The sequence below is a fragment of the Phasianus colchicus genome, chromosome 5 (genome assembly GCF_987193195.1).
Source record: "Phasianus colchicus chromosome 5, bPhaCol1.hap1.1, whole genome shotgun sequence".
Taxonomy (NCBI): Eukaryota; Metazoa; Chordata; class Aves; order Galliformes; family Phasianidae; genus Phasianus; species Phasianus colchicus.
In genome coordinates, this window is record NC_143440.1 from 20,550,327 (window position 1) to 20,571,171 (window position 20,845).

A 20,845-nucleotide genomic window follows, 5' to 3' on the forward strand; every position below is an offset into this window, starting at 1 on the left:
CGTACTTGATTTGCATTTTAAATTTTATACATATACATGGAGTTAGTTACCTGGATTTGTATCTATATTTCTGCGATGTTTTGGAATCTGAATAATATGTATTTTTCCTCTTTATTAGTTTTAGGTTTTTAGCATGGTAATGTACATCCTCCTTTCCTGTTTACGGTTTTTCTAAACACTTTTCCAATTTTCCAAAAGCATTAAGGGTAAAACTCACATATGGAAAAGGAAAATGTGTGCTTCTTGGAGTGAGCTTTGTGATGATTGCAGTGGGGAGTGGGTCTGGCTTTCTAACTCAATGAAAGGTTTTGAAATGTAGAATCTCTTATGTTGGGTGAACTCATAGGAAATAAAGGCTGTGTGATGGAACTTTCTAATCCCTCTGTATTCATGACTTCATTGATGTCTGAGATGCAGCAGAAATATGCACCTATCTCAGTCAGTGGCCTGATCAGCTGTGAACTTTTTGCTTATTGCGGTGTTACTAGAAAGACTGTTTCTTACTTCAGTCTTGGTAGATCCTGAGTCATGAGGAGGAACTCTGAGTTTTATGAGAAGTTAGTACTACTTTCACTGGGTCAGAATTCTGAAGGGTTGTTTCCTCCGATGGTAATGCTCCAAGCTTAGATATTAATGCTCTGAATTGCTTCTTGTGGGTGTAAAGGGAAAAGTAATTATTTGATGAGATAATGGCTTTGAAAGCATAAGATAAAAATTGAGGAAGTGAAAAGAGATGCAGACAGATCTATCTGATTCAGACATCATTATGGTTCTAAATATATTTCTGTTAATGCACAAAGGTATCATTATATACACTTGTACATACACACAGTGCCACTGAAAGAAAATAATTTCAGTATGGAGAGTACTCACCAGATAATTCAGAACCTTTTGAAGAAGGTGACATGGAAACAAATCCCTGCTCTTATGGAAAAGACTCTTTGATCCTCTGGCCTTGATTTTCTGCTGCTGTAAACTGGCAGGGTTCCACTGAGGCCATTTGTGTTCATGCAGCAGGCAGGATCCTGGTATTTACAGCTTTCTTAGCTGAAAGAATACAAAACCAAATCAATTGCTGATTTAACTCTACTCAATGCAAGGCAATATATAAAGCCCATTATCTTTATGAGAAAATATTCAAATGCAGAGGCAATGCAAACTAAATGTAAAAAACATTTTTAATTGTTTGGTTACTAATTTTAAACAAGTCATTGTGGCATTTCTCTAGCGGTGTGTGCTTAGAACATTGTTATTGCTTTGATAAAAATATCAGATACATTTTCAAGTCATGGTCAAATAGTGAAACTTGATTATATATGTAACTACTAAGCATTGCCACTTTGAAATTTTTTCCCTCTGTATCTTGGTGAGGGGTAGAAATGGACTTAGCTTTATTTCAAACTTGTTTTAAAATGGTCTGCTCTCCTTTGTGAAAACATGTACTTTGTTATAAGGGAGGATTCTCTCCATCTGTAGGAGAACACTAACTTCAATTTCCTAATTATTCAGCGACTTCATGCATGTCATGATGTGGTTCAGTGGCCACACGGTATCAACGGGGTACTTGGATAGCAGGCTGATTTGTATCCTGTTCTTCCCTACCCTTGGTTTTACTCAGGAGTGTAAGCACTACTTTGGGAAATAGGAAGGCAGTGACTGGGAAGGCTGAGGCAGGAGTTCGTTAGCCCTGTTTGCTTGCTGTGGCTGTGCTGAGATGTCTCACAGTCCTCCTTTGCAGGCTGCAGCTCAGGTGGGGCTCTCTCAGGCCACCCCCAGTATAAACTGAGGAAACCCCCAGTAAGGGATCTCACTGGCCTCCAGTTCCCTGCACCGCAGAGCTGAGTGCTTACACTAGCTCAGGGCATTCCCACTGCGGTGTGCTTTCTTGTGGCAAGGTGTCAGTTGGTGCAGGTGGGTCTGAGGTGCTGCATGTGTCCTGGACCATGCTGGGAGGGACAGGTCCTCCCCACACTCCTGGGTGCTCCCAGGTGCTATGTTTGCCTATTCCCCTGGGAAAACAGAGCCGACAGTTTTCTCTTGGTTGAAATGGTACTGATTAAGTTCACCTCGAAAGCCTGAGGATTAAGGGCTTTTTGAAAGGTGAGAACACTGAGTTTGTGACTGCTGGCAGTTGGAAGTGATGCATTGTTTTTTGCTGGCAAGGTACTGTAAGCCAGTGGTGCAGGTGTACAAGCCGTGAAAAGCCACGGAGTTAGAATGGAGATCATTTTACTGCTTGTTTATGAGAAGTTTGCAAGAAGAAAAGCAAGTATTAGAAAGCACCGTCATTTGTATAGACAGGCTAGTTTATTTGCAATTGCAGTGCCCAACAGTTAAAATGGAAATCAATTTTAATGCCTTATGAAAATGCAGAAATATTTGTCTCATTTATAGCACTTCCAAAGAGGACAGATAATAAAATTCCCCTGATTAACAATCTATAATTTTATGTGCTCTGTGGTGTCTAGTTCAGAACATCTATCCACATAAACATGCTTCAAAATAATAAGCAAAGATAGATCTGAACAAACTCCCTAAATCTAACTTCACTCTGAATTCCAGACTGTAGTAACTCTCTCTATATATTCAAAGCCCTCCCTGATCTGAATATCCCCAAGCTTTGAGCAAGTAGATACTTTACTTTAAAAATCTCTAACCAAACACTCCTCAAGCAACCATTTAGCATCTGTTTGGACTACAAACAAAAACCCCAAAGCAGTTGGGGACCTGCCTGTATGAAAAGAACTTGAGAACACAATTAGAATTACTGCATTGTACAGGGAGATAATAGTATTCTAAAGAGTAGAATTAAATGGAAAAAGATATTTTTCAGGAGAGTGAACTATATATACTAAAATATTTTGTTGGCTTGATAAAATTCTTGAGAACCTTTCAATGCACAATTGAGAAATGAGTGTAGTCATTTGGTAATTCATGTGGATTTACAACAGCTATCTCTTGAGCAATTAAAATGAGATTAAAAAATGTGTGGGATTCTTCAGTGTATTTTGTGGCAGTTCTAACACCATAAATTAAGGCTTTAGCCTCATTATGTCATGTGTTACTACAGAATTCGTTCTTTTGTGGCTGCTGTGGTTGAGTATTTGGGCAGCACTGTTTCTGGAGTGCAGGTGTGTACTTGCACCAAGTAAACCTCACTGTCAATAAGCTTTCTTGAATCCATCTGCTTTTCTGTGCATTTGTATAAAGCCTTGTAATATGCATTACGATATGCATAATTCTTAGAAAGAGGCTTCAATTTATTATGTTGCTAATGCTCCTCAGAATAACTTAGCTAGAGGACAAATTCTGCCAATTACTTGGAAGTGTTAACACTGCTGACTGGATTTGCTGAATTTTGTACATTTGTTCTTTGAGGGAGAAATGTTGAAATACTTTTTTTCATCCTCTCTTCCTTATTTTTTATTTTGTCATTCCTCTACGAGATTTACAACTGGCTTCCCTACACTTGACAAGATACTGCATTAATCCAATGAGCTACTTTCCTGTTGGATAAAATTTCACTGTAAAAAAGATGGAAGGCTGGTGCTTAGGCCAGGAAACATCAAAGCACCGTTAGCATTTCATGCACCATCTTAGCATTTGCAAAGCTTTCAAAAACAAACAATCAGTAAAATACAAATAATGGTCAGCCAGCTTACTGAATGAAAATTTAATTCCAAATTGCCTTTGTTTAAGTCAGTTGCCTGCAAGTCAGTTCCTCTGCCCACCAAGGATTCTGTTAACTAACATATTTCAAAATCCAGACTGTCAAAAATATTGACAGCTAGCACAAGCTGAGTAGCATTTTCTGCAGCAGAACTGTGATCTGTTTAAGGCTCTTTGTTTGGGGTTGTAAAACACTTCTTGAATTCTGCAGATTTATTTGCCATGCATGAACATTAATAACATAAACTGTAAAAAGAAAAATAATGGCTCAGTGGATATCTTCCTGCTGAAAGCAGGGAGAAGAGAGCTGATGGGAAGAGAGGTTGTCTGAACAGCCAAATATTGCCTGTGAATGTGACATTTCATGTCTTGCTTTTCATTCTTTTGCAATATTAGTATGAGAATCCTGGTTATCAAAAGAGTTGGCTGAATAACACTCTTTCTCAATCAACCAAACCCAGATTTATTGGTGAATCAGCCATCCAAATTCAGATGGTTATTATTCCAAGAGTAATAGTATCACTCAGGCTGTATTTTACAAGGTGCTTGCAGCTGAGGGCATTTCCCAGTTGAAAGTATTAAGACCTGATCACAAATGTTTGAATAAATGTTTATCTGGTAGTGCTTATTCTCCTATAATTCTCAAAATTTCATTTTGTCCTTTTGATACTTTTCACTTGCTGCCCCAGAACCAACAGGTCAAAGTCATCCTTCAAAGATAATATTGGAAAAAAATACCTTGGAGTGCTCTGAACAGAAGTGATGAAATTAAGAATGAAATAAAATGAAATGATGTTAGGTTTAGGAGGATTGCTGAAATTGGTGTCTACTAAATTCTGGAAGTAATTCTGAAGTTGGTGGAGCTCATTTGCTAAGGGCAATTAAAAAACGTCTGAAAAAAATATTGGAGAATATGCTATAGTAACAATATTCTGCATCAGACAGAAACTGGATTTGATTAATATTTTCCCTCTAAGGCTTGGTATACATGAGAATGAATGGCTGGTGTCTGAAAGAATTTTACTTGTTAAGACTTCGGATTTCAGTTTTACTTGTTAAGACTTGGTATTTCAGTTCTTATAATTGAAAAAGACTGCTTCGATGTATTGATGCAGGTTCAGTCTGACTGTTTGAGTTCCAGAGCATCTCTACAAGCTCTTGATTTGTACACAGGCTGGACAGTCAATTCATAAAGCGTCACTGCCAGCATTTGCACAAATGAGAAAAGATATATTATTCAAATATTTTGCTTTTCTGAACAACTTAGTTACATTAAAATTGCACAGTAAGATAACAGAATTGGCTTTCCTCCCCTGCTTTTAAAAAAGCGTAATTTAGAAGCAAACTTGAAGCAGAATTTTGGATCAGAACCACTTTAGTGTTTTGAGAAAACCTGTATCTGCATGTAGCTCTAACTCATGACATTGTGGCTCAGCTTTAAGCTCTCTGCCTAAGTAAATGACATCACTCTTGATCTTATTTTGGAATATACAAGGCTAAGCTTTTTCTGGAATCCAAAAATGCCATCAACTTAATATTCGCAGAGCATGCTTTTTCTACTCTTTATTCTTCTTGCCCTTATAAATCTTAACTGCTATACTATATTGCAATCAATATCACATAATACATAGAGAACAGGATATAGCATTGCCATATTTCTCAGCAGGAGTGGGGAACCTTCTTGCCAAGAGCTGAAGAGGCCATTGAAATGCCTTTAGTTGGCCTCTTGTCAATTTGAATGGGTATATATTGACTTAAGTTTGCATTTCCCATATTTTTGTGATTTATTTGATACCCAAATCAGGGAGGTGCTACTGGTTGAAATAATTTGGACCAAAACTCAGTTCAATGAACTCCAAAATATTCTGTCTTTTGGTCACTATAAATTTCTCTCGATTTGTCCCATTGCAGCTCTGTCAACCAACGCCCAACACAGGGACTCTTCCTGTGGCCTCAAGTAGTTGTTCTCTTATATAGCATTGCAGGTTCCCTGGGACATTTCCAGTGAATTGCAGCTTACCCAGAGCTGATTGATTGTTTTTTATTTATTTTCCCTACCAAAACATGCTTCTAAGCATCCAAAGGGATGGCTAGAGCAGACTATCAATGCCTAGACCATTTAATTCTTGTTGGTTTAACTGAGTGTTCAGTTTTGCTGTTCAATTTACCTTCCCTAACCTTTATTTTCCAGACAGAATTCTACTTCTAGGGCCAAGCACCGGGAAAACAAAAATCTGTTTCTTGAAGACATCACAATATTAAGAGAGGAAACTGATTGCTACTTCACAGTGAAGTTTCTCTGTCTTAAATGTTAATTGTTTTAAAGCACTTTGGAGTTTTCTGTGGCCTCCAGTCTTTTTTTTTTTTTTTTTTTTTTCCCCTATGAATGATAGTTGATACAATCTCTTACAAAGTGGGGTAAAAAAGAAAGTACTTTGCTGCCCTAGTTTCAAGTAACCTTCTAAAGTTCAAGTGGACCAATTACACATAAGAGGACAACAACTTTTGTAAAGCTTCATTTGAATCCCAGAAGGGAAAAATGATAGAAAATCAATTAACTTTCCACATGAAAAAATAGCTCATATTGCTAAGCTTTTCTTGCATAGTTTCTTGATTATGTTTGGAAGCAAACTGCCTTGATTATACCTTTGACGGGAAGGAAAGCCTTTTAATTAATTTAATACATGCTATAGCAGTGCTAAATTGTATCATGGAACGATTAAGTGGGTCTCCACTGATATTTTTGCCCTGTTGGAAATGGATATTGCTTGCTTAGTGAGTCATGCTCTTGCTGGGTTGACGCCATTATCTGTTCATTGCAGAGCATGTGACATAGAAGCTATTAGGGCCATTCATATATATGAGAAGCTAAATGGAGTAAACAAAAAGCCAATTTCAGTGAAGAGTCTGAAATGTTTCCTCTGGTCAAAATTTTGGAGAAATTTGAGCTGCATTTCAGTTTCTTGTACCCACAGTGAGGGCTGAACCAGGCACCTGAGCCCTAACACAGCCCCTGCTTGGGGATATTCAGGCTTCACATCTAATTTCTGCTGGTCCTAGACTGAAATGAGAAGCGAAAGTGATTCTGTTTCTTGTACTGATAGGTGGTCCTCAAACTGCTGTTTAACTATGAGCTATTGATAGGGAACTTGTAGCAGCACTGAATACATGACCTTCTTCTTAGAATCAATGTTTATCTCAAGCTCTTAGCCAAAAATAATTGTATTTGTTGTGTTTGCTGAGAATAAGATTTTAAAATGATACTATTAATTCAAGTGTTCAAAATACAATGAGAAGCAATTTTTATAAGTAATATGTTCCTTTGTCATTAATGTTGCTACATTATATTTTTGAAATAAAATTAATATTAAGAAATATCTTGATTTGACTCTGATAATGGTCATTTTGTTGTAATGCTGAACTACTACAAGTGGGTCAGTGTGCGTTCCCTGGTGGGTCTGTCAGTGGTCTGCACAGCTGATTTTGTACTGGGGTCTGCTGGAATGTGGAAATGCACAAGCAAATATCCAACAGGTGGATAATAAAGGAAAGAGTTCACTACCGGAGAATCTATTTTATGAATTCACTCACAGAGGTCTGAACTCAGATAATAGATCATCACACATTTTTCTAATATCCCAAGGTCACAAGTAATGAAAAATAAAAAACTGTACAAGTGAGGAGCAGTGCTCTCGCTGCATTCTCTGTTCTTTCTGATTTCTCAGAGAAGTGCCAACTGGTGAAGGATCTGTTTATAAAAGAAAACTAGTTACTATGGCTTGAGAGTGATTCAGGATGGGAGAGGAAGCTTTTTTGCAGCAATGTGAGAGTGAATATGTGCTGGAAATGAATTTTAGACTTGATGAATTGTGGCTGTGCGTGCTGTACCACAGGACTGGTATGTTCTGAGCTAGCGAGTTCTGCATTATTTAGAGATTTAATTTAATTAAAGATCTTGGATTTAATAACTAACATTTTGAACTGTGACAGAATTGGGCTGGCAAACATCAGTATGCAAAGAGAGTGGTCAGATGCACTCCCTAGGCTTGTGCACCAGTAAAAATACTTAGTATTGTCTAGCATGGCAAAGCTAGCAAACGGAATAGCAGCATGACGTTCCCTGGCAGCAGGTAGGAAGATGTGATTTGCACCACTTACTTCATTAATGATTCACTTCCTTGAGGACAGGTTTCAGATCCACTCATGGCTAATGTTGTGCCTGCCCCTTCCCAGGTCCTAGCAGGCTGCTGACTGCCCACTGGTCCTGCTCTACCACCCATGACCTCCACTGTGTGGTCGTGCTTGAATGACTGAGTGCAGTCAGTGAATGGGTTTGAGAAAACAATTGTATTTATTTTTCTCCCTGTTTGTATGAATGCATATTTGCTCTTTCCATCTGTAGCATGATTGGGCCAATGTAGCTCTCTAAAGTTCCATCAAAAGGAATTATGCAAAAATAATTGTTCTTGTTTTTCATTATTTATTTCCTGTCATCACAAGTGCCATGCATTTATATACTTCCTTAGTTTTTCTGAGTTAAAAGATACAAAAAAAAAAAAAAACATGCATTCATACTACTGAATTTTGATCACATTCAAGTTCTATTTTTAAAGCTCAGCTTCCTCATCTCAAGAGAAAAAATGCAGTCTTCTTCTGCAAAGGTAGATGTTTTGGGACCTCTACTGGTGCTGGGATCAACATCACAGTTAACTAAGATCTCTGAAAGATGGAAGGGTGGGTCAAAGACTGAGAACTTCACTGAAGTGTAAAAACAACCAGATGTGTTCCACCAGTCCCACCATAACTGGAATGTCACCTCCTTTGGATTACTCTAATAAATATGATGCCTTGTGATCTCAGCAAAAATATTATACACAGAATTTTTATTAAAAAGAAAAAAGAATTGATCTATTTCAGTGCTTGAATTTTCCACTTATGCCCGGGCCCATTAATTCATAACTCAGGCAGTACCCCATGAGTATAACAGAGCACTAACACAATCCCAAGTGTGCAGCTGGCTGATGGACTCTCCTTAGAGACTAGCAGATGTGTGCAGGGTTTAAGGGAAAGCTGACACAGGCAGAAAAAAAAAGGGAGTAACTAAACACTGCTTTTCTCATGAACAAAGATTGGAAGAGTGAGAGCAAATGCATATGTCAGTTTGGGAATCTGGGTTAGAAAATTGCTATGGGGCTTGCTGAGCATCACCTAACAGCTCCAGATGGTCTGGCCGCTGTTTTCCAGTACCTAAATCCCAAATAAAACAAGTATTTTCTTAGGGAGAAATTACTTCCTTACTCTTCTTTTATTCTTATGTCTCCAAAACAACGTGGGTAGGTGGAACAGTACCGACAACAGAGCCCTTCTCGCTGCAAAGCACATGGTGGCAGTGTTGCACCACCCCTGTGCTGTTGTCGTGCAGCCTGGCACAGCCGGCGGTCATTTACAGGCAATAAATAGCTCGGTGCAGTGGAGTGGTGCTTTACCCAGGGAATATTATACTTGGACGTGATAGCACTGATTGTATTTTTTATTAAAACAGAGAATAAAGTAAAGGAAAAAAATATATTATTTTTCTTTTTACTTCACGTGTTATTTTCATGCATCCTAAGCACTGAAACAATTTGAATTTTGCAGCAATAATGTAGCTGGTATAGGAAAAATATATGACTAATTAGTTTCATTCCATAAAATCAACTGTACCTTCCCGAGAGGAACGCTTCAGATAATAAAACAACTCCACCCATCACACACACAGAAATCAGAAACTGTGTCATCACGACAATGCAAGGTTTCTCCCTCCCAGAAGCAAGCTTTACTATTCAAATATGCTAACCACGAACTCCTGATTTCAAAAAGATCTCTAGCCTAAACATCAACCTGGCTGGCTGCAGAGAAATGGGGGTGCTGCAAAGAGCAAGAAGGCTGGGTTTTGAGCATGTCCCAGGCAGTTTTGGGGCTCAGAAGCCATGTATGCCTGCAGGCACTGTGGGGCTCCTTGCTATCAACACAGTCCCATTACAGTGCATCTATGGGTCTGTTGACTTGTGGCCCTGCTGACCTGTGGCCCGGTTGTTCCTTCCAACCTGACAGGAGGGCCCCTCAGAGGCAGACATGAGCAGGAGAAGACTTGCACTATAAAGGCAATGCTGACTTTAGAGCACTTCAAGTCTCTGAAATGTCATCATCTGCATTTGTCCTGCTTTTGATGTTGCTGTTGCAATTCTAGTGGTTCCCTTCACAAGCCAGGGGCTTCCCTTATTTTTCATCTGCCTATGTTGAGCTCCATGCATTGATAGATATACCCTTTCCTGTGCTTCTGTTATGGTTCAGCTGATTTCCAGTTCACCAGCACAAAAGGAATGAGTATTTTCTTTCAATTTCCAGCCTCTTACAGGCCTAGACATGTTATCAGTCCCTACCAGCTTGTTCCAGTTGCCCTTATCTCTGGGATCCTGGACTCAAATCTAGATCTAGTGATATGAGCAACACACCCAGGAGGCATCCTCACAGCACATGCTGAAGCCTCCCTCCCTTGTCAAGGCAGAGAGGCCCAGAGAAAGAGGAAAGTTGTGAGGGTTTAAAACACTCTCTTATCCTGCAGGAAGGAAAATACTGGTTTCTTCAGTTAGCAAATAATCATGCTGTCCTGGAAATGCTCCCAGTCCACTAGCCATGAATGTAAACAAAACCCGAAGAATTAGAACAAGCACTTCAAGTGAGCCACACTAAACCAACAGCTGAGATTCATGTTTCAAATTGGTGGGTGTGGGTTGATCTCCATGCGCAACACATATCCAGATAATCAAAAAAGAGAAAAACTTAAATAGAAATAGAATATTAAGATAAAATAAAGAAATATTAGGAATATTAGGATTTTTTAAACAAGAATTTGGGTCAAATCCCCGCTAAGATTGCTGTAACTAAAAGCTGGCTAGAAAGCACAAAAATATATTGAAATAACTGATCAGTAACAGCAGTGGCGTTGATAAAGTCTTTGTTTCAAAGTCTGAAGTCCTTTCTCAGTTGTCCATTTCTAGGATGAAGATCAAGAGCCCTGTAATTTCATGTCTTTATTTATTCACAAGAGGTATAGTTTAAATCATAGTAGAAAAAAGCTGAATGGAAATTTGCCTACAGCTGCTAACCAAGAGTTTGGTATCTAGGTAGGACCTTCCTTTCCCTGAGTATAACAACCAGGACCAAAGCCTTCAAAATGGATTCAAGAAGGAAGGATAAGAGCCATACAATTTCCTTTTAGGTGCATAACATAACCTACATCACGATCATTATTTCTAGAGTTAGTGATTTTCCACAAGAGAAGGGGGGAAGAAGTGGCCACAGCTATGAATGTCTCTCTAATGCAGATCTATGCTAGAAAATCCTTGAATCTCATCACCCACCTGCCATCTTCCCTGCCTCCGAAAAATGATAACTAGCTTCCACAGCCACTGTTCTTTTGCTTTTGTTCCTCTCTACTCAGGGACTGCCAAGCCCCCACTTACTCTGCGTCTGATATGTGATTGTATGACTTTGTGTGATTTTTGGTACCCATTGGTATACAGGCTGTGTTGCTGAAGATTAACAATCGGGATGAGATTCCATGTGAGTGTATACAGTCTGAAGGCAAGGAAATGCACAACCTTATTTGTCTGAGTTATTTGTTTTCCCACTGCTTTCTGCTTTTATTTTAAATCTGAGCTTGAACTGATGAGAAGCAAACTCAAACACTATTAGCAAGAAAATGATAAACCCCTTTTGTAAAAATTGTCATCTGTGCAGTACAGAGAAACAACTAAGCTAAGCAGTTGTAATTGAAAAAGAAGATTCATTACAAAACACACTCCTTAAAAAAAAACCTGTTGGCTTTTGGCTGTTTTCTCCCATTGCATATGAGTAAAATAATAATTTTCTAGTCTCAAGTGCTAAAAAAGGGAAACATTTATCAGTTAGTGTCTTATCTATTAAGATAAAAAACCATGCTTTTGGCATCTTGTATTAGTAGCACCACCTTCTACCAATCTTTTTTAAAGGACAATATGAATGTCATTTTCATAGCTGAGGTACCAAGTCCCCTCAGTGTGCAGATTTACTTCCACTGAGCAGCAGAAATATTTCAGCAAGGGAAAGATACCGAAGAGAAATACAGTAGCTATAGATAGTAAAGGCAGATGCTGTAGAATACTGACTGAAGGCTAGAAAGTTACAAAGACTGCTATGTTCATTGCTCATTGCTAGTTCACAGCTCATGTACCTTTGCTTTCCTATTTTATGTGGTCAAGGTTTGGTGAAAACAAACAACAAAATCCATGGTACATCATATATTTTCTCCTTCTTGGGAACAACACAAAGAAAATATGTGAACTTCACATACAGCTGCTGAATTAAAAGTCCTGTTTCATTAAGTAAGTAGAAATGATATATTGGGTGGGTTTCAGATGTAATACAAGCTCTTGTAGTGGCAAAGGGCCAGATTCCCCATTCATCTGTGCAAATGTGGACAGAATACAACACTCATAGATCACACAGGACTGTGGAAATGCAATTGCCCATCCTGCTTCACTACTAAAAGCAGTTTCCCCTCATCTGAAGTGACACAGGCATAGAAAATGGCCAAGGCAGAGAATGACTCTGCTGTCCTGATTATCTTTCTGTTTATTCTTCTCTACTGCCCTGCAATCAGCAGGCAATCTGTTTTGTAGCAAACGCCATTTGAGGCTGCATTGTCTTTGGGTCGGTTCCATTTCATGCTTTAGTACCTATCAGCGGAAGCTGCTTGCTTTGGGGGTTCTGGGCATCTGCACCAGTAGAAGAGAGCTCCTGCAAGATGCTTAAAAATATATTCCAGCATTTTCCATGCTGTTCTGTGACAGATGTTTTGTCCAGTCATATTAATCTATCATCTTGAAAACCAGTTCATACTAAAGAAAATACCTGAGTTTTCCTTCCACTTTTTCTTACTGTTGAAATACTTTATTGAGGTCAGAGATGTAGACCAGCAGCAGTCTGCATTAATTTGCCTCCCTTCCATAAGTCTATTATCTTTATTTTCCCAAACATACAATATTTTCCAAATGGAAAATTTATTAGAAATCCTTATTGCTCAGCTTGTGATACAATCTATTGGGTTTCTTGCAGGTATGGGATGAACTGCATATTATTCCCTTTACTGAGATCACTGGGGCATCACTTTTTCGCTGGAAGTTATTTTACTTGTAAGATCCTCAGCTCCATTAGCAACCAAGCTTTTGCCCACAAGTTCAACATTGTTGCTAGTACTGAAAACCAAGGCTGGGTTTTAGTTTGTGGGCTATAGTGTGGTTTTGAATTTCCCTCCATACTCCTTTCCCACTGCATGATGATCCCATTTCTTCTTTTGTTAATATCTGTGACACAAAAAGGATGTGCCTCCTAATAAAATTTACTGGTGACAGCACTGGGAAGTGCTTTCAGTACAGAAAAGGGCCAGAACACCAGTCAGGAGGCACTGGTTTCCCTCGAGAATAGGATGAACATGAATTAGATGAAATTCAGTAATAGAGGTGAAAGGAAATTCACATGAGGGATTTGCCAATAACTATTCCTCATGGGAACTCATCAGATTTCCAGAAAGAAGAGTGGAAAGAGGACACAAACAATGTCAGTGTAGTAAAAATATACCCAGCTTCAAGTTCAACCTTCTGTTCTCAGCCTTTAAAATGTAGTTTCCCTTAGCAAGCAACATGGACAACAACAAGGAAAAAAGTAAATTATTCTTCCATGATACAATAAAATTGTATATCTGTTTGTTTTGTTTATTAATGGTTTGGTGGTACTTCTGCAATAGAGGACTTCTGCTGTTCCAAAGATTTGAAAGACAGAGGGAGAGAAAAGGCTATTGTCTAAGTTTTTCTTTAAATGTTATCCCTGAAGGTGCATGTATTTGTCTGAATATAATTGCAAATGTCACAACTCTGATTTCAGCTTATGTGTTGCCTGACTTTCAGGGATAAGGGCACTTAAGTTGCTAGTAAGCTCCAGCCTAGAAATATTCTGGCCTTTTCAGTTCCTAAAGCATAATTCATAAACATCATTTCCTTTCTAGCCTGCAGCAACCAGATTTGACATTTATATATTGCTCCACACATACATCACATAATGCTGCCAGAATCTTTATGATTAACTGATGTAATTGACTTCTGTGATAAAAAGAAATGTATGTGGGAGAATCCACAGAATAAAAAAAAGTTTCAATTTTTTTCCCAAAGTTCTACTAAGAAAAGGAGGAAATACATCTTTCCTGAGGACAGACATTCCTTCATGGAAACAAGCATATGTAAAGTCACTGCATCAATACTGGTGAGAAGCAAGGGCAAGTCAAATTTATCCCACACTTAGTGTATCAGATCAACTTATCAGAGAGAATGCAGGAAGACACCAAACGGACAATTCATTAAGGAAGTTGGAGCATCTCCAGGAAGGACTGACTTATACTTGTGTTTTTGGACTAACACTTCACTGCTCAAGTACTGTTCTGTTTGAGTATTCTGTTCTGTGGTACATCTGTCTAGCTACATCTGTCTGGATAGGTAGGTGTATCTTGGTGTTGTTAAAAAAAGAAAGACATGAAATATACAGCATATCACAGAACTTGCACCTGAAATTATAGAGCAGAATGTCTCATATTCCATTCTTTTACTACCTGATGATGTGAGTGGGATTTTCACGGAATCATAGAATCATTAAGGTTGGAAAAGATCACTAAGATATCATTTAGTCCAACCATTGACCATTACCACCATGCCCACTGACCATGTCCTTCAGTACCACATCTCCATATTTCCTGAAAATATCCAGTAACAGTGAGTCCACCACCTCCCTGGGTAGCCTGTTCCAACGCATTATCACTCTCCCTGAGGAGAGTTTTTTCTTAAGATCCAAGCTGACAGTGCCACTGTTAAAAATTAGCAATTAAAACAGCGAGTTGTTAATTTAGGGGAAGTCACCCACTCTTAACAAAAATTTATAATTTGCTTTGAAACCACATGACTGCCTTTGAGCCCACAAGCTGCAGATTTCTGTGGTTCAATTCATTCAAAAACACTTTTTTGGTAGGAATTCTCCAAAATAAGAAACAGCACAGCAACCTTCAGATAGTAATGCACAAGGAGACACACAGCAGGGTAGTCACTTGACCATCATGTCCCTAACACGAGTATTTCACATCTCATTGCAGCCATCATGAGAGAAAAGGCTTGTGTTCGTGTCTCAAAGGCTTTATATTTTAGTTTGCAACTCTTGCTTTTTAACACTGACACTTTGTGTCTGGATAAAAGATTATGAGGAAGAATATAATTTTCCATTTGCTTGATGATTAAAGGGTGTCAAATTAATCAAAGCAATAGGAAAAAGGCTTTTGTTGATTTATTTATATATTACTGGAATGCAGCTAGTCTGGGAAATTTATCTTCCCAAGTAAGACAAACCGTGAGATCCCAGAGGGACGATCAGTGATACCAGGGTAATTTGTAACGAGGGACTGGAGCACCATGCCTTGTGTGTGAAGAGCTGATGATGGCAATCTAATCTTCCTACTGCATATATTAAGAGCTCCTCTTTTTGTTCCGTATCACGGCAGCCAGCTGAAAGGAATGACAGGCACTGTGTGAACCCCCAGCTAGTCGGTTTTTCACTGCAGAGCTGAACTTCAGCAATGGGAAATAAATAAGAATACTTCAAGACCTACAGAAACCTGTTGTTCTTGTGTTAATAAAAGAAAATTGAATGGAAGATGGAATAAGACAGAGAAGATTAAATGACTCCTTATCTCATAGCACAGTGACATTTTCTTATCCTTTTTAGAATTCGTGGCCAGCTTTAGGAGTTGTGCTAGTAAACTTGTATATTAAAACTCAAACTACTTGCTGAACTTTAAAATATTTTCACTAATGCTCATTAGATTGGAAAGAAATCTTCATTATTTCTCTATTTGCGAATGGCTTCCTTCTGTCAACGTTATTTTGTGAGTCATCGGTAGCTGATGCATTTCTTTACCTTTTACAGTAGTTAAAAATATAGAGTGATACATATTATGAAGTAATAATTTATGACAAGGTATGCAGTATGTAAAATGTCACATAGTTTGCAGAGATTAATGCATGAACCAAGTGCAAATACATTAACTTAACCAACTATCTGGAAAGCAAGATTAATGAAAGGGGGAAATGAATGCAGAGTAGAAAGAAAAAGGCATTGTGGTGACAGTATGTTTTAAATAGCATATGTATTTAATGTAAGAACCTCTGTGAATTAATAGCTCATCTCTGAGTTCAAATACACAGATATTCGTCTCTGGTAGGGATGGTCATGCAATTTGAATGGGCTAGTTATGCTTCATAATCAAAATCCAAGCTCTGAAGGTTGAGTTTAGCAAATCTAAGTCTGTTCAAGGATGTAATAGTACTGGATCCAGAGAAGGAGTTCTCAGTACAGTAGAGATGTGGACCTGTTAGAATACATCCAGAGGAGGGCCACAAAAATAATCCAAGGGGTGGAACACATCTACTACGAGGACAGGCTGAGAGAGCTGGGGCTGTTCAGACTGGAGAAGAGAAGGCTCTGAGGTAACCTGATAGCAGCCTCTCTGTAACTAAAGGAGGGTTGTAAGAAAAAAGGGGACAGGCTCTTCAGCAGGGACTGTTGTGACAGGACAAGGGAAAATGGCTGAAAACTAAAACAGGGGAGATTTAGGTTGGATACAAGGAAAAAGTCTTTTACAGTGAGCGTTATGAGGCACTGGAACAGACTGCTCAGAGAGGTGGTGGAAAGCCCATCCCTGGAGACTTTCAAGGCAAGGCTGGGCCAGACTCTGAGCAACCTGATCTAGCTGTAGATATCCCTGTTCATTGCAGGGGAGTTGGACTAGATGATCATTAAAAGTTCTTCCAACTCTAAGGATTTTTTGATTCTATATTTTCATATCTTTCCAAATACTGCACAATCTGGACACCCAGATCTTTATGTCGAAGCAAGAGAGTTATGAAAGAAAATGAACTTGAAGAAAAATGTTTAGGAAGAAGCATCCATTCTGTTGATGCCCTTCTTCTGTCCTGGAGGTGGTGGCAGTCCCTCCTGTGCACCCTGAAGGACCTGCCAGTGTGGGTTCTGAATCTCATTACAAATTGCCATAGGTGATAAAGATGACTAACTATGTACTTGCTCCTGCATTGTGGGCTACAGTGTAAAATTTAAAAGCACCTCAATATATAGAAAGTCCAACTAGATGATTGAACGGGTTTTTCTAGCACCATGAATCTCTGTCTATAGATATATAACCATTAGGAACCTGTTTTTTGTAGACAACATCATTAAATTTATGGGAGTTGGCAGTCTGCAGGGGTAGCTGCCATTCTGTGAGATAGAACAGATGCTGCTTGCTACACTGAAATACACAATACCTTATTCTGGAAATCTTTGTAGTTCATATTAATCTAGAATAAATCAAATATATTGAAAACATACCCTAACTTTAGAGGCAAGGACAAATATAACAGTATTGTCTGACTGACTCCTCTCTGTTTGGAATTCAGACCAGAAATCACAAAACATTAACCACCTCTCATATACGTGATTTAAAAAAAAACTAAACAAAACAAAATAAAACATAAAGATAACACTAATGAACAGAAATACTTCCTTTGTTGATTCTTGATTTAAACTGGTGATAAACAGGACTGTAGCCAACAAGAACTATTTTCCCATATAAGAAGCTGAAAGGTAGGTCTTTTATGTAGAACAAAAGCAGCATATTATGGAATGGAAGTTGGCTGTTTTTAGCAAATGCATCTGGGGAGACATTAATTATTTATTTCTCACTCACTAAAAATAACTGTGGTCTGCATTTTAACCAGCTTGTTCACAATTTCCCTGGAAGGTTTCTGTATTAATATGGTAAGAGAAAGGAGACATTCTAGATCTTTTAATTATTTTATTCAGGTAAACTAGATGTCTACAGCATACACTTGATGATGAAAGCAAATAGGAAAACATTTTTTTTTAAATGTAAGTGTGTAGGCATGACTATAAAATGGTGAACATGATCATTAGAAAAATACACGTGGAAAAAGCCATTCCTTCCACTCTTTTGCTTTAGGGACTTAGATGATATTGGAAAGGAACAACAGCAGCTAATTAACTGGCTTTCATGGAGATTAACAGGAATAAAAGTCACATTGACTAGTGGTAAGTAGCCCATTTCTGGGCCCAAGATTTGGAGAAACTTCTTCAGTAAGTCATTTACTCCTTTTTTTTTTTCTCCTCACACATGAATTAAGGAGTACATTCATCCTGTGCTCACAGCTGCCATTAACCTTTTGTATCTCAAAGTTTGTGTGCATATTAGAGGTAAAGAGAAGTCACATCCCTCATAAATATGCTCTGAATACTACCTTTTGACTTGCTTTTAAAAAATTAATTGTCTTTTTCTTAACAATGCATTCTTTCTTGCCTTTTGTTGTCTATACCTGGCCACTATGATTGTATCTAATCATAGTTTTCAAGTATTATTCACTCCTCAATTGAGAAACTGTACTGACAGCAGCACTAAGCTTTGTTTGCATCCAGCAGTCTGGAGAGATTTTCTAGTTCATTTCTTTTCCCTACAGTAACCTCATGAAATCCATGCTGACTGATAATTTTCAAAAGAAAAATACTGAAGAACAATGAATTTTTAACTTTAACAAGAACTGTTTACCTCATTATTTCTTTTTAAGTCCTCTTGGAATAACTTTCTTTTCTTTCTTCTGATTATTATTTATATTTAGGATACATAAGGCCATTCAAAGAACTTACTCTTGATTCACGCTGGGCTTAATATGTATTTGACGTGAATTAAGCCAAATGTATTTAATGAATGTAAAATCCATACAATATCTTACATTTATGTATGTCAATTGATATTCTGTTCTTTATTTCATTTTGTCAAACAAACTGGGTACTGTGTATCCTATCAGTTTTAATCATGCCGCATTAGTGTGTTTGCTGTGCTTTTTATGAAGGTTTGTCTTGAGTACTCACCCAAAACAAGGTTCATGGCCCCTGCAGTCAGCCTGTCTCGCTCCAAAGCACCGCAGTGGAACCACATGATCATCTTGAGGAAGACTGGGGCTACTTTGGCAAAACTGCTGTTTCGCTTGCATGGTTTCCAATTACTCTAGTGGCTTATACTCAGCCTCAGTGGATGAGCGTTTCTCTTTTTCTCTTTGGCACACTTAGCCAGTTGGCCACCACACTGTGCTTTAGGGTAGAGAGCCGTCCTGGTCAGGTAACTACTACCATACAGACAAGCCAAATAAGTATGAGATCAGTAATTGCATCCATGCAATAAGACAGAGCTTATGAGCTTATTTTAATGTTCAATCAGGCATTCACTTCTCATCAGCAAGTTCGGTTTGGTTCAGTCTGAGTTTGGTTATACAGTGATCTATCTGGTTTTTGTACTGGCTTCCTTCTTGCACGTTTTGTGAAACTGGATGTCAGTCACAGAGGTTAGCAATGAGCAAAAGCACTAGTTTCCTTTACCTTCCATTCACTAAATATACTATGATTTTTCCTTGTTTAACCGACCAATAAATGATACAGCTTTATGAATTGTGTTAATTTTTTGATGTCGTTATGCTTATCCATGTTCATTACAAGCATGAATCAGCATCCACTGTAGAATCTTTGCCTGCTAGATCTGCGTAGTAAACCACAGTTTCTGGCACATTTGAACTTTGAGATGTAGCTGCTTTTTTTTTGTTTATTTGTTTTTTTCTTGGGGATCTATAGTGAAATACACTGGAAGAAAACTATTTCATGAACTTTTATCTATATTATGTCTATTTTGTCTGCTGAGAAAAGGGAAAATCATTTCAGGCAAATATTTTATTACTAGATGAATTCTCTTCATTTTCCCCAGAATTAATCTTTGAGAGAGAATTGTATACCTCAGTCCTTTCTGTTTCTGTTCAAACATATCCTGAATTCCAATACTCTCTGATATACTCTCTGTGTTCCTTCTACTCGGCTCATAAGTTTGCTTTCATTACATTTATCTTACAGCCAGAAATTGAACCATATTGCATTACTATTTTGAATAGTTCTGGGATTGAAAAGATTGAAATATTCTATAAAGTAGGATCTGCACAAAAAGGAAATTTTATGAAGGACATTTCCCGTTTTTATTGCCTTTTTTTCTCCATCTCTCTTAGAGCACCAGCCAATGGTTGGTTATACTGACATGGCAAAAGGAAGCAAATCTGCTGACAAATACCTCACGTTACTTTAGCAAAAGAGGGCTGCAGTAAAACCAGACTAGACTTTGCTCGCATGAGTGATTCTCACACAACCAGGCTTCTTAGCCTTTAAATGAGTGTTACAGCTCAGAGAAGTATCAGATGCTTGGTCTTTTATGCAGTATCCATTTATCCTGACATCTGGGGAGTCAAGTGGGTTGTTTAGGTCAGCTAGAACTTTATATGGAGATGTACATACAAGGCCATTAATACACTTTCAGAAGCTGCTACCTACCCAGCTGCATTAACGTTTTAGATTCATTTAAAGACTCTCAAGGGCACGTATTGAAACATAAAAACTCAACAAGCACTGAAGTAGTGAATCTGAAAAGATCAGATGCAGTGAACATTAGACAGCAAATGTGTCTTGTTTCTAGTTTCCTGGGTAATCACAGCCTGGAACAGTACTGCTGAAATGTCTTAATCCTTTCTGCAGACAGAAGCAGAGCTTGTGAAACAGAGACAATCATATTTAAAGAGGTTTCTGATACCTGTCACTTTTTTATGGCAAAGAATTGAAGGCATTTCAACACACTGAATCTCATATGCTGCTTTGGAAGGAGAAAGTAACATACCCATACACACGCACATGTAAAGAAAAAATAAATGCAACGTATTTTTGTATAGGGAGGTGTCTGTGAAATGATAAATTCACCACTGGTTTACCACTCTTCATGAGTCTTGCAAAATGAGCTGCTGAACATGGGGCTATTTCTATTACTTATCCTTGCAAAAAACAAGGGCATGTGAGAAATGCACTGAGACTGTGCACAGAACCAGCAGAATTCATTCATCCAATACTTTCATTTCAGAAGGCCATGCATTTTTATTGCCAAGATAATGCATTAGCTTTCCATAATGCA

General features: G+C 38.2%; 1 protein-coding gene across 1 annotated transcript in view; it reads right to left on the reverse strand.

Annotated features, from left to right (window-relative positions):
- RAG2 (recombination activating 2) overlaps positions 1 to 20,845 on the reverse strand; it is a 136,785-nt gene that overhangs the window by 45,016 nt on the left and 70,924 nt on the right. Inside the window, exon 3 of the mRNA XM_031593355.2 lies at positions 874 to 1,047. The gene's annotated coding sequence lies outside the window, so the exon portion shown is untranslated. The remainder of the gene's footprint in view (positions 1 to 873; positions 1,048 to 20,845) is intronic.